We start from the raw sequence: 11,283 nt of genomic DNA on the forward strand, positions 1-11,283 counted from the left end.
ATGCCTCTCTATACTTGAGTCTATTTGACTAAATACCCGATATTGACTAGGAATTATGACGTGTAGGATACCCCTTACTACAGTAACGTCAAACTCACTTTCTAAATGCAATTTATTCAGGGACTGGCTTCTAACTCTGGGTGGGAATGTTAAGCTCAGTTCAGTTCAATTCAATAAGCATTTATCAAGAAACTCCTAGACCAAGAGCTGTGTTAGACACTGGCTATGGGGTGATGGGGATACGAAGATGAGATGTGGAATTAGAGCTCGAGAAGCTCAAATACTTTCATTTAATTCCCTAATGCAATTACCTAGCTTCAACCTGATGGCTGTAATGTCTAAATTCACTTTTTCTTCATTCCAGTTCTACATAACAAAGCATAAATAATCACAGAGGAATGATTCTGTGTTGGACTATTCAGTGGACAGAGAAGAGCATTCTGACCGGCGTGAGACACTGTCTCTGTTCCCAGGGAGCCCGTGAGGTGGCTGCACGGAGCACACGCGTGAAGATTCGGGAGCAGGAGCGTCAGGTGACGGTAGGGACACGGAGGCAGCACCAGACAGATGCCTGCCGAGGGGCCGCTGCAGTCGGGCTGGCCGGGAAGGTCACGGGAGCGGTCGCAGGCGTCTCCCTCCAGCGGCACTTGGTTTTCATGAGGAGGCGTGCAGGGAAGGGGAAGACACAGAAATGCTGTGGCGCTGAGGGGAGGACGGGAAGAACGCAGGGCTGAGGGCTGGCCACCACCCCTTGCGTCCATGCCCCTATGAACGCTGCCAAAATCAGCCCCAATGGGGAGAAGCAAGGTGGGTGAAAGTGGTGGACAGACTTGGCTTCCATAGAATTCACAGATTCCAGTCATTAAAAATCCCTTCTGAGTTTTCATCTGGAAAACTTTGCAAATGTATTTAGGGACAAGAGGCAGAAGATGAAGCCAGCACAGCTGGGCTCAAACCGCCGCCCTTCTCCTTCTCTCTGCATCCAGGACCCGCCCGGAGCCCCTGAGTGCGAGAACCCAGAGTTGCCCAGCTCAGGGGCGTGGCCCTTGACCAGAGGAGGGAGCCGCAGGGCGGGGCCCCCAGCAGGTGGATGGCAGGATCTGCGCTATCTCAGTCCCAGGGCCCCAAGCAGAGAAGGCCTGGGGCTCCCAGCTGAAGTTTTGCTGTCTCCTCTGTCACCAAAGTCGAGAAGGACTGAGTGGGACCAACGCAGGACCTGCCGGCTCTTCGGTGGCTGCTGATGTGGCCCTCAGGCTGCGGGTGAGACTGTCTAGGGGAGCCCAGACAGCGGTGAGAATCACAGCTAAGAGTGCTGCAGGGGCCCCCAAACACAAGCGCAGTCTGAAGAAGGCAGCGGCCGCTCAGATCCCCGTCCAGGCTTGTGTGCCACACTCGAGAGGCACACGGCACCAGAACATGGCGCTTTAAGTGGCTTCGTGGGGTGTAGAAACACAAAGTGAGGCCTCCAGTGGCTCAGAACTCACTCCCACCAGCCCGCGGGGACCCGGGCGGCCCCTCTGTAGGTGGCTGGCGTCTCTCCAGGGCGGGCTCCAAAGTCCCAGGGAGGAAGTGAGCCTCAGTCTTGCTCTGACCTGAGGACGGCCCCTGACAAGTATCCTAAACATGCAGGCACACAGCTGGCTGACTCATCTGAAGGGACCTGCTGAACCACCAGCCAGGGAAGGCTGGAGAGAACTCGACTAACACACGAACCCTGCCCAGGCGCCCACATGGAGCACCCAGGAGAAAACTAGGGAAGCTGTGAAGACGGAGGTGTGCATGGGGCTGGGAGAACCCAGGGAGGAGCTGCACTGGGGACCGGGAGGGACAGAGGGCTGGGCCCCACAAGCAAACGAGGGAGGTCCTCAGTGCCATGAAGACCCCGCTGCACACACAGCTGCAGGTCTGGCTGGCAGCACGACCTTGGCTGCAGGGGCCCAGGGGCACTGTGTTTGGCAGGAGCTGCCCTCCTGGAGCCGCACTAGGGGGTACCGTCACTTTAGAGGCAGGTACCTGATACCAAGGATGACAATCAACCATGCCACCCTGAATTACAGCCGTGTCCTCAGCGGGTCACTATTTACGCTGACAACTACAAAGAGCTTGAACTCGCTGTCCCAAGAGGCAACAAGCCCTTCATTATCAGGGTCGCAAGCCTCTGTGCAGCCCTCCTCCCCCGCCGCTTACCGTCGGGGCAACGTGAAGTCCCATGACGGTGACTCAGAGCCAGCCCAGTAGCTTCAGTGCAGGAAAAATCATAAAAACTCAAACAGATCCTAAACATGGGCAGTTGGTAGGAGCCGATTCCTCAATTAAACCTGTTCCGAGGCTTTCTGGGCTAGCACAGCTCTGATTACAGGCTTGCGCTTTCTACTCCCTGTGAAGGGCGGCGAGGGGGCCGGGCTCTGCCATTCTGCAGGCTCCGCTAGGTGGAGTCTGCCCTGTGGCCTCGTTGGCCTGTGCCAGACAGTGTGACCGTCGCCCGCAGTGAACACTCGGCACAGCAGAGCAAGCTTGGGGAAGAACAGAAAGTGACCTCTAAGCCTGCCGAAGACGCTAAGCCACGCACGGCCTCACCTGCACTGCGTGTCAATCGCAGCGGAAGCAGGAACGAGCTCTTAATAGTTCCAGTAAATGCAAAGGCCGCCCTGGAAAACTGCGTGAACTTTTCTGACTACTCACAGGTGGGGAGCCACTGCCTGAGACACAAAGGTAAAGAATTAACCTGAAACTGCATATTATAAAACTTATTTTTAAATGACGGCGCTTAATTTAAAAGACTCCCAAAGAATACTGCATTAGAAAGTGACAGAGTGAAACCATGAGGCTGACCACAGGAGTCCCTGGAAATTTCACCAAATGTTGTGTCAAAGCTGGGAAACAGAAGAACCGCACCTGATGAAACATTTGATTAATCACTCGAGTCCTCCCCACATACAAAGCTCTGTTAAAAAGTGTTCCAAAGGTGGAGAGGGTGATATTTCTTCTGATTTCGCAGGGGGTGTACACCACCCCTGTGATATGATTCCTAATATGCATGGGGCGAGAGGGTGATATTAGTCACAATATTGCAGGAGGTGTACACTCCCTAGTGATATGGTTCCTAATATCCAGGGACGGAGAGGAGGATATCCCTCCCAATAGAGCAGGGGGTGTACACCCTTTCTGTGACATTGTTCCTAATAGCCAGCGGGGGAGAGGAAGATATTACTCCCAATATTGCAGGGGGTGTACAGCCCCTTGTGATATTCTTCCCTATATCCTGGGAGGGAGACGATGATACTAGTGGTAATATCGTAGGGGGTGTACACACCCACTGTGATATTGTTCCGAATATCCAGAGGGAGAGAAAATGATATGACTCCCAGTATCACAGGGGGTGTACATCCTCCTGTGATATTGTTTCTTACATTCAGGGGGAGAGGATATTACTTCCAATATCGCAGTGGTTGTACACACCTCCTGCGATATTGTTCCTAATATCCCGAAGGGGAGAGCAAAATATTTCTCTCAATATCGCAGGGGGTGTACACCTCCTTTGTAATATTGTTCTTAATATCCATGATGGGAGAGGATGATATGACTCCCAATATCGCAAGAAGTGTACAGCCGCCTGTGATATAGTTCCTAACATCTAAGTGGGGAGAGGATGATATTACTGCCCATATCGCACGAGTTGTAAAACCCCTTCGGTATTTTGCCTACAATTCTGAGGGGAGAGGATGATATTGCTCCCAATATCGAAGAAGGCGTACACCCCCCTGTCACACTATGTCCAATATCCGTATTGGGAGACAATGACATTATGCCCAGTGTCGCAGGGGAAGTACACACACCCTGGGATATTGTTCCTTATATCGAGAGAGGAGAAGATGCTATTGCTCTCAATAATGCAGGGGCTGTGCCTGTACACCCCTCCTGTGATATTGTTCTTAATATCCTAGGGAAGAGAGGATGATGCTGCACCCAATATCACAGGGGGTGTGCACCCACCCAGTGATATTGTTCTTAATGTACTCCACCTCCCACCACCAGGGATATCGTTCCTAATATCCAGGGGAAGAGAGGATAACATTATGCCCAATATTGCAGGGCAGTGTACACACCCTCTGTGATGTTGTTCCTAGTATCCAAAGGTAGAGACGATGACATTACTGGCCATATCCCGGGGAGTGTACACCCTTCTGTGATACTGTTTTTGACATTCAGTGGGGGAGAGGATAACATTAATCCCAATATCGCAGAAGGTGTACAGACCCCTGTGATGTAGTTCCTACTGTACAGGGGAAAGAGAAGAATATTGCTCTCAATATCGCAGGGGCTGTAACCACCCTGCCCCCCGTATATTGTTCCTAATATGCAGCAGGGTGGAGGCTGATAGTACTCCCAATATCCCAGAAGGTGCACACACACCTGTGATATAGTTCCTAATATCCAGCGGGAAAGAGGCTGATTTTACTTTTGATATCGCAGTGGGTGTACACCGCCCCCAACCCTGGGATATCATTCCTAATATCCAGGTGGGAAGAAGATGACATGGCTGACAATATCAAAGAGGGTGGACACTTCTTCAGTGATATGGTTCCTCTTATCCAAGGGGTGAGTGGATGATATTACTCCCAATAAAGTAGGAACCTTACAGCCACCCTGGGATTTTGTCCTTTATAACCACAGGGGAGAGGTGATATTATTACCAGTATTGCAAGGGGTGTACACCCCTTCTGTGATATTGTTTCTTATATTCAGGAAAGGAGAAGATGGTAGTTGTACAAATATTGAAGGGATGGATAGCCCCTATGGGATATTGTTCTAAAGATACAGGTTGAAAGAGAATGAGATTCCATCCAATATAACAGAGGGTATACACCCCGCCTGTGATATAAATCCTAAAACCTAGAAGAAGAGAGAATGACATTGCTTCCAAAAACACACGGGGTGTACACCCACCCTGTGATATTGTTCCTGTCATCTAAAGGAAGAAATGATGATACTACTCCCACTACCAGAGAAGGTACACACCCCCCTGTGATATTGTTCCTCATAACTTGTGGGGGAGAGCATGATTTAACTTCCAGTATGACAGTGGCTTGAAACCCAGTCTGTGATATTGCTCCTAATTTCCAGTAGGTAAAGTACAATGTTCCTGCCAAGAGAGTAGTGGGTATACAGCCGCCCTGTGATGTGTCTCCGAATATTCAGGGAAACACAGGACGACATTACCCCAAATCTCCCAAAAAGTGTACACCCATTGTGTGATATGTTTCCTAATATCCGGAGGTGCAGATTATGGTATTTGTTCTCCAATCGCAGGCTGTGTACACACAACCTGTGAAATTGTTCCTAATATCCTGAAAAAAAGAGACTGCTAATAATGGACACACATTGCAAGGGGGAGTGATTGGCTATTACGTTCCACATTGCAGGGATGCGAGTCACCCCCCGCGATATGGGGAGTAATAGCAGCCGCCTCCCCCCCTCCCCCGGCTATTACGATCCACATCGCACAGCAGATCAGGACACCAGCCCTGCCCCAACCTTGACCCAGACAGTGGGTGTCATGGGACCACCTCAGGGTGGGTGGCAGCTCAGCTCTAAGGTATCCCTGCTGCCAAAGACCAACTGTTCCTGCTAGTTTGAATCTGGCCACAGGGTCTCTGTTGGTGAGACATGACCATGAGGCAGACACCCTGAAATCTAGCACGACAGAGCTCAACGCCCCCATGAGAGGCACCATAGCACTCAAACTTTGCAAACATACTAGCGAAGGCCACAGCAGGCTCTGAGTGAGGAATAATCTGACCAAGATCCTGGTTTCCTGCCACACAGTCCTTAAACCAGAGACTGGAAACTGTTTCCCTAAAGAGCCAGGAGTCAGTATTTTCAGCTTTGCTAGCTGATCTTTGTCTCAAGGATGCATCTCTGCCCTGGCTGAACGACAGCAGCTTCTGCAGGTGGCCTGTGAAGAGATGGGCATGACTGCACCCCCATAAAACTTTACTTATGGATATGAAAACTTCTCAGTGTCATGAAGTGTTATTTTTTTATTTGTTCAACCATTTGGAAATGTAAAGTCCATTCTTGATTCACGGGCCACAAGAGCAGGCAGGGACAGGCTGCCCCTTGCAGACCTCTGGAATGAACTTAGAGAAGGAAAGGACAGGCTGGGCCAGTGCAGCCTCCTCACAGCGGATTCGCTGCAGGAGGGTCCTTCTTAGCAATCACTTCTCATCCTTCATCTTAGCTTCAAATGCAGTTCAAGTGGAGAAAGAGAGAACAGAACTGGCATCAGCAACAAGAAGGAAGGAGATCAGGGTCAAGCAGCCACGTGGATCGGTCACACTCAACATTCACACCAAGCGGAGCACAGGCAGGACCAGCCCGGGGGTGCTGAATGGAGGCTCTCTGGGGTGGGGGACCTCTGGGTGGGCAAGATTCTCTACCTAAAACTCACATAGAGGTTCTACACAGCAGTAGTTACAGAAAACACACACTGAGAAAAAGGCCAAAATAAAAATAGGACACCAAGCTTGGCCAGCTGGGTCTCAGAAGCCAGTAGGTAAGAAAGCCCAGAAGGGCCCACCAGAGAAGCTGGGGGTGGGTTCCTCCCTCCAGGGAGCCTGGGACACCCCATTCCCACAGATGAGGACCCAAGCTTTGGGGAGGAAGCTTTCAGAGTCACCAAGTGAGCTGATCAGAACTGGAGCCACAGAGTGGGTGAGGAGCCCTGGCCACATCCCCGTATGGGCTGAGAAGCTGGGGCGGGGGCAAACCCCCAGGGGCAGATGCAAACAGTGGACCACAGACCCTCCTTCTGCCCAGAGGATGCTCAGCTCCCAAGGGAACACCCAGGCTTGGAACCCAGGAACACACAACCAGACCATCATGCCCAGGCCTCCTGGACCAGGCAATGTCCAGTACAGGCAGGCAGTCTGGGCTTGGGGCCAGGACAGGGTGGATGGTCCTACTAGGCAGGCCTCCTTCTCCCTACCAGCTGGGCTGGTTGCACTGTAGTTCTGGTTCTGGCAACATATTGCTGCCCACTTTGACCACACCAGTCCCTGGCTCCCTGGCTAGACCCAGTGCTGTCCAATCCACCTACACAGGTCCCACACACCAGGCTCCTGTCAGCCAGGAGGACCCATGCTCATCCCCTGAAGTATCCATGGGAGCCTGCATCCCACAGAGACCCACAGCTCAGGGCCAACCTCCATGGGGGCCTCTTGGTTGTGGTGGTAGGGGCGGGGGGGAGTTGACCTCCAGCCCTCCCATCCTGGCCACTGGGTTTTGTGGGGATCATTCAGTCCTGGGAGCTTCCTGGGGACCCCAGAAGGAAGAGAACAGAGTGGTCATGGCAGCCTCAGCCCCAGGCTCTGGGCCCAAGTGCAACAGTCTTTCGGTTCTGGTTTGATCCGGGTGGTAACAACAGGTCTTGTCATTCACACAAGGATTGGCTTCAATATAATGCATCAAGGGACTGTGGAGGACACAGATCAGCCTCCAGACCAGTTACACCTGGTGACTTAGCCAGTGCAGGCTGGGGAGTGGAAAAGCTGACCCCTGACCTCCCCACCTACCCTGCCCACCAGATGCCAGTAGTGGCCAGGGATCCCCGACTTCAGGCAGAGGCAGGCAGCACAGTTGCTGCCTCCTTTGATCCCATCCCAGGGCCCACAGGGCCTGGAGAAACCTGGCAGGGGCTGAGTTGGGAGAATCAGGCAGGGGGATGCCAAGTGAAGAATGTGAGGGACTGGGCATGAGGGGCACTAAGGGCACAGGGTCTCCTTCCCCTGGGGAGGGGGCAGTGAGACATATAGCAGCCAAGCCTCCGCAGGCACCACCCTGCTGCCAGGCACACGTGGTGTCCATACCCACCCCAACGGCTGCAGGAAGGTTCTTCATCAACAAAAGGGGAGGACGCACCCACACCCACATAGGCATTGGTGCCCACACACATCAGAGAAGAAAATTGCTGCTGTGCCCAAGGTGTGGGGAAAGGGCCAATGTCTCATTCCTCCCCATGGTGGGTCCAAAATTACCTGCTCCTGCCAGCACTCCCACCCCCAACTCCACAAGCTGCTGACCTCCACCACAGTGCCATGCCACGTGCCAAGAACAGCTCAGCAATACATCTCAAAGGGTACTATCCTGGAGTGGCTGTGCTGGGCAAGGGACATGTTTCCTAGTCACAGAGGTTTTCTTTCTTTACCGCTCACCAGCCCTGTGCCTTGGTTTCCCCCACTGTGGCACAGTGTAAAAATCCCATCTTGAAGGCTAGGAACCCAGAAAGGTCACCACACCTGGTGAAATCGGGGGTGAAACTCCCTGCCTTGCACCTCTTGCTCCAGGACTGATGTCCATTGGGACATGGCCATGCCAGCATCCTGGGGAGGGCTGCATTCCTTGCCTAGGGAACCTTGCTCCCAGTTAGGGATCACTGCAGTTGAGGACCCTAATGGATTGGGGGAGGCACAGGGGTAGAATGGAGGTAGCCCCATCATATGGGCCTGTGTAGACCCCAGAAAGCAAGCATTGAGTTCAGACTCTTCTCTGAAGCTGGCCACCTGAAAGGATTTGGGCTTTGGGGTGTGATGAGGGTCAGGGAACAAAGTGTGCTGGTTTGGACATGCAGGAGGTTCTCTGCAGCTCTCTCAGGTACAGGGTATGTTGAAAAGTATATGTTTTTAAAAACCCTTGGAGGAGGGGGCACCCAGATGGGGCCCTGAAGTCAAGGGCAAGGTCCAGCGTTTCTACCTCCCCAGCTGAAGACAGGCTGGAGGACAATTCTCCAGAGTTTCATAACAAAGAAGAGAAAAAATAAATCAAAAAAAACCTGGAGGACAGGCAAGCTAATGAGGGCTTACAGGGATCACCCTGCTTTATCCTCAAAACAAGCCTTCCCTACCTGTCCTCTGGGCCAGGTGAGGAAACAGGTCACAGTAGGACATTCAGACCCTGGGTAGGCAGCTGGCAGCCTGGAGCCCAGGAGATCCAAACATACTGCCCCAACCCAAGCCTTCAGCCAGGAGCGGCCCCGCCCACAGCTCCTTCACTGGTAGATCAGGCCGACTGGGCTGCCCGCCCTTCCCCAATCCCCCTCGCTCACCAGGCCACAGCCTCCCTGCTCCTGGCTGCCAGACTGCGGATGGCAGTGCACGCCCCCTCCATTCTGGCTTCTCAGCTGCCCACCAGGCCATCCCACTCTGCCAGGCCACCTGGAGCCTGGACGTGTGCATGCGGGGTGGACAGCACCTGGAATACTTGGGCCGGCTTGGCTGGGGACTGTGGTTCCTGTGCAGGGTGGAGTTAGTGCCCCATCCCATTCCCTGGCCCCATGGCCCCTCTGAGAAGATCCTCCACACACTGCCAGGCCTTGACCACCAGTAACCCCACTTCCAGGAGGCATCGACGTGCTCACCTCTGATTGGCAGTGGGCATGTAACCCTGGGGCAGACCCCTTAGAATCCCAGGTATGAGGGAGCTAGGTGAGGGCAAGGGTGGCATGAGTGAAGGGGGCCTGCCCCTCCACACCTGTGGGTGTTTCTCGAAAGGTGGAGACGAGAGACTGAGAAAAGAAATAAGATACAGAGACAAAGTATAGAGGATGAAAAGTGGGCCCAGGGAACCTGCGCTTAGCATATGGAGGACCCGCACCGGCACCGGTCTCTGGAGTTCCCTCAGTATTTATTGATCACTATCTCTACTATCTCAGCAAGGGTGATGTGGCAGGATTACAGGGTAGTGGTGGGGAGAGGGTCACCAGGAAAACATGTGAGCAAAGGACTCTGTGTCATAAATAAGTTTAAGGAAAGGTGCTGTGCCTCAATGTGCACGTCGGCCAGATTGATGTTTGACTTTACACAAACAACTCCATACAGTAAACAGCAGTATTGCCGCCAGTATATCTCACCTCCAGCCATAAGACGGTTTTCTCCTATCTCAGTAAATAGAATGTATGGTCAGGTTTTACCCCGAGACATTCCATTCCCAGGGATGAGCAGGAGACAGATGCCTTCTCTTGAAGGGCAAAAAGGCCTTCCTCTTTCACCAATCCTCCTCAGCACAGACCCTTTATGGGGGTCGGACTGGGGGATGGTCAGGTCTTTCTCTTTCCAGGAGGCCATATCTCAGGCTGCCTCAGTGGGGAGAAACCTTGGACAATACCGAGGCTTTCTTGGGCAGAGGTCCCTGACGCTTTCCACAGTGCACTGTGTCCCTGGGTACCCAAGACTGGAGAATGGCAATGATTTTTATCAAGCATGCTGCCTGCAAACACATTTTCACTAAGGCACATCCTGCACAGCCCTAAATCCATTCAACCTTGAGTCAACACAGCACATGCTTCTGTGAGCTCAGGGTTGGGGCTGGGGTTACAGATTAACAGCATCTCAAGGCAGAAGAATTTTTCTTAGTACAGATCAAAATGGACTTTCTTATGTCTTCATCTTTCTGCATAGACACAATAACAGTCTGATCTCTCTTTCTTTCCCCCACACAGAGAGTGTCACCCTGTATGTCAGCCACTGGGGGACAGGCTTCAACTTACACCCACCTTCCAGATTCCACCCTCTCACCTTGGCAGAAGCTGGCCAGGAATTCGGGCCAATGGATGGGTGGGGTCTGCAGACGACACCGTGTTCAGGTCCCCATGATGGCCTCACACATGGGTGGTGGCCCTGCACTTCCAGGTGCCACACACATGCCAGCCCCAGCTCGGGCCCTAATCTTTGAGGAGGGGGAGCAGCAGAACCCGGGAACTGACCCCACAGTGCCACTCACACCCACAGATGATTCTCCACACAGGCATCAGGTCTCGGTCCTGGCCACCTCCCCCTGCAGGGCCTCAGTTCTTTCCCGGGACTCACTGGTCCTTCCTCACATGCAGCTCTGGAAGGATGCATTGATCTGTACCCAGGGACTTTGAGGTGACAATGGTCGCGGTCATGCAGAGTGCAAGGGCACAGGCTGGGTGCCCACTGTGGGGACCCTGACTGCAGCACTCCCAGACTACCATCGGGCATGCTGGCCCCCAGGCTTAGCTAGGGCACCAGCTGCACTGGACTCTGCAGGAGGAGGACAACTATCACCGCATCTTTATGTTCTCCTGCTGGTGTCACTCTGTGTTTCTCATCTCCTAGTTGTAGGATTCAGGGCAGACTATCTGAAGACCTTGTGGGAAACAGCAGAGTCCAGCAGAGAAGAGGAGAAACGCCCAGCTGCAAAGATGCAAAAATGGCAGGTGTGACATGGGCCCCCAATCAGATTCTGTATTTAAATGAGGTCTTC

The sequence above is a fragment of the Mandrillus leucophaeus genome, unplaced genomic scaffold (genome assembly GCF_000951045.1).
Source record: "Mandrillus leucophaeus isolate KB7577 unplaced genomic scaffold, Mleu.le_1.0 Scaffold1856, whole genome shotgun sequence".
NCBI lineage: Eukaryota > Metazoa > Chordata > Mammalia > Primates > Cercopithecidae > Mandrillus > Mandrillus leucophaeus.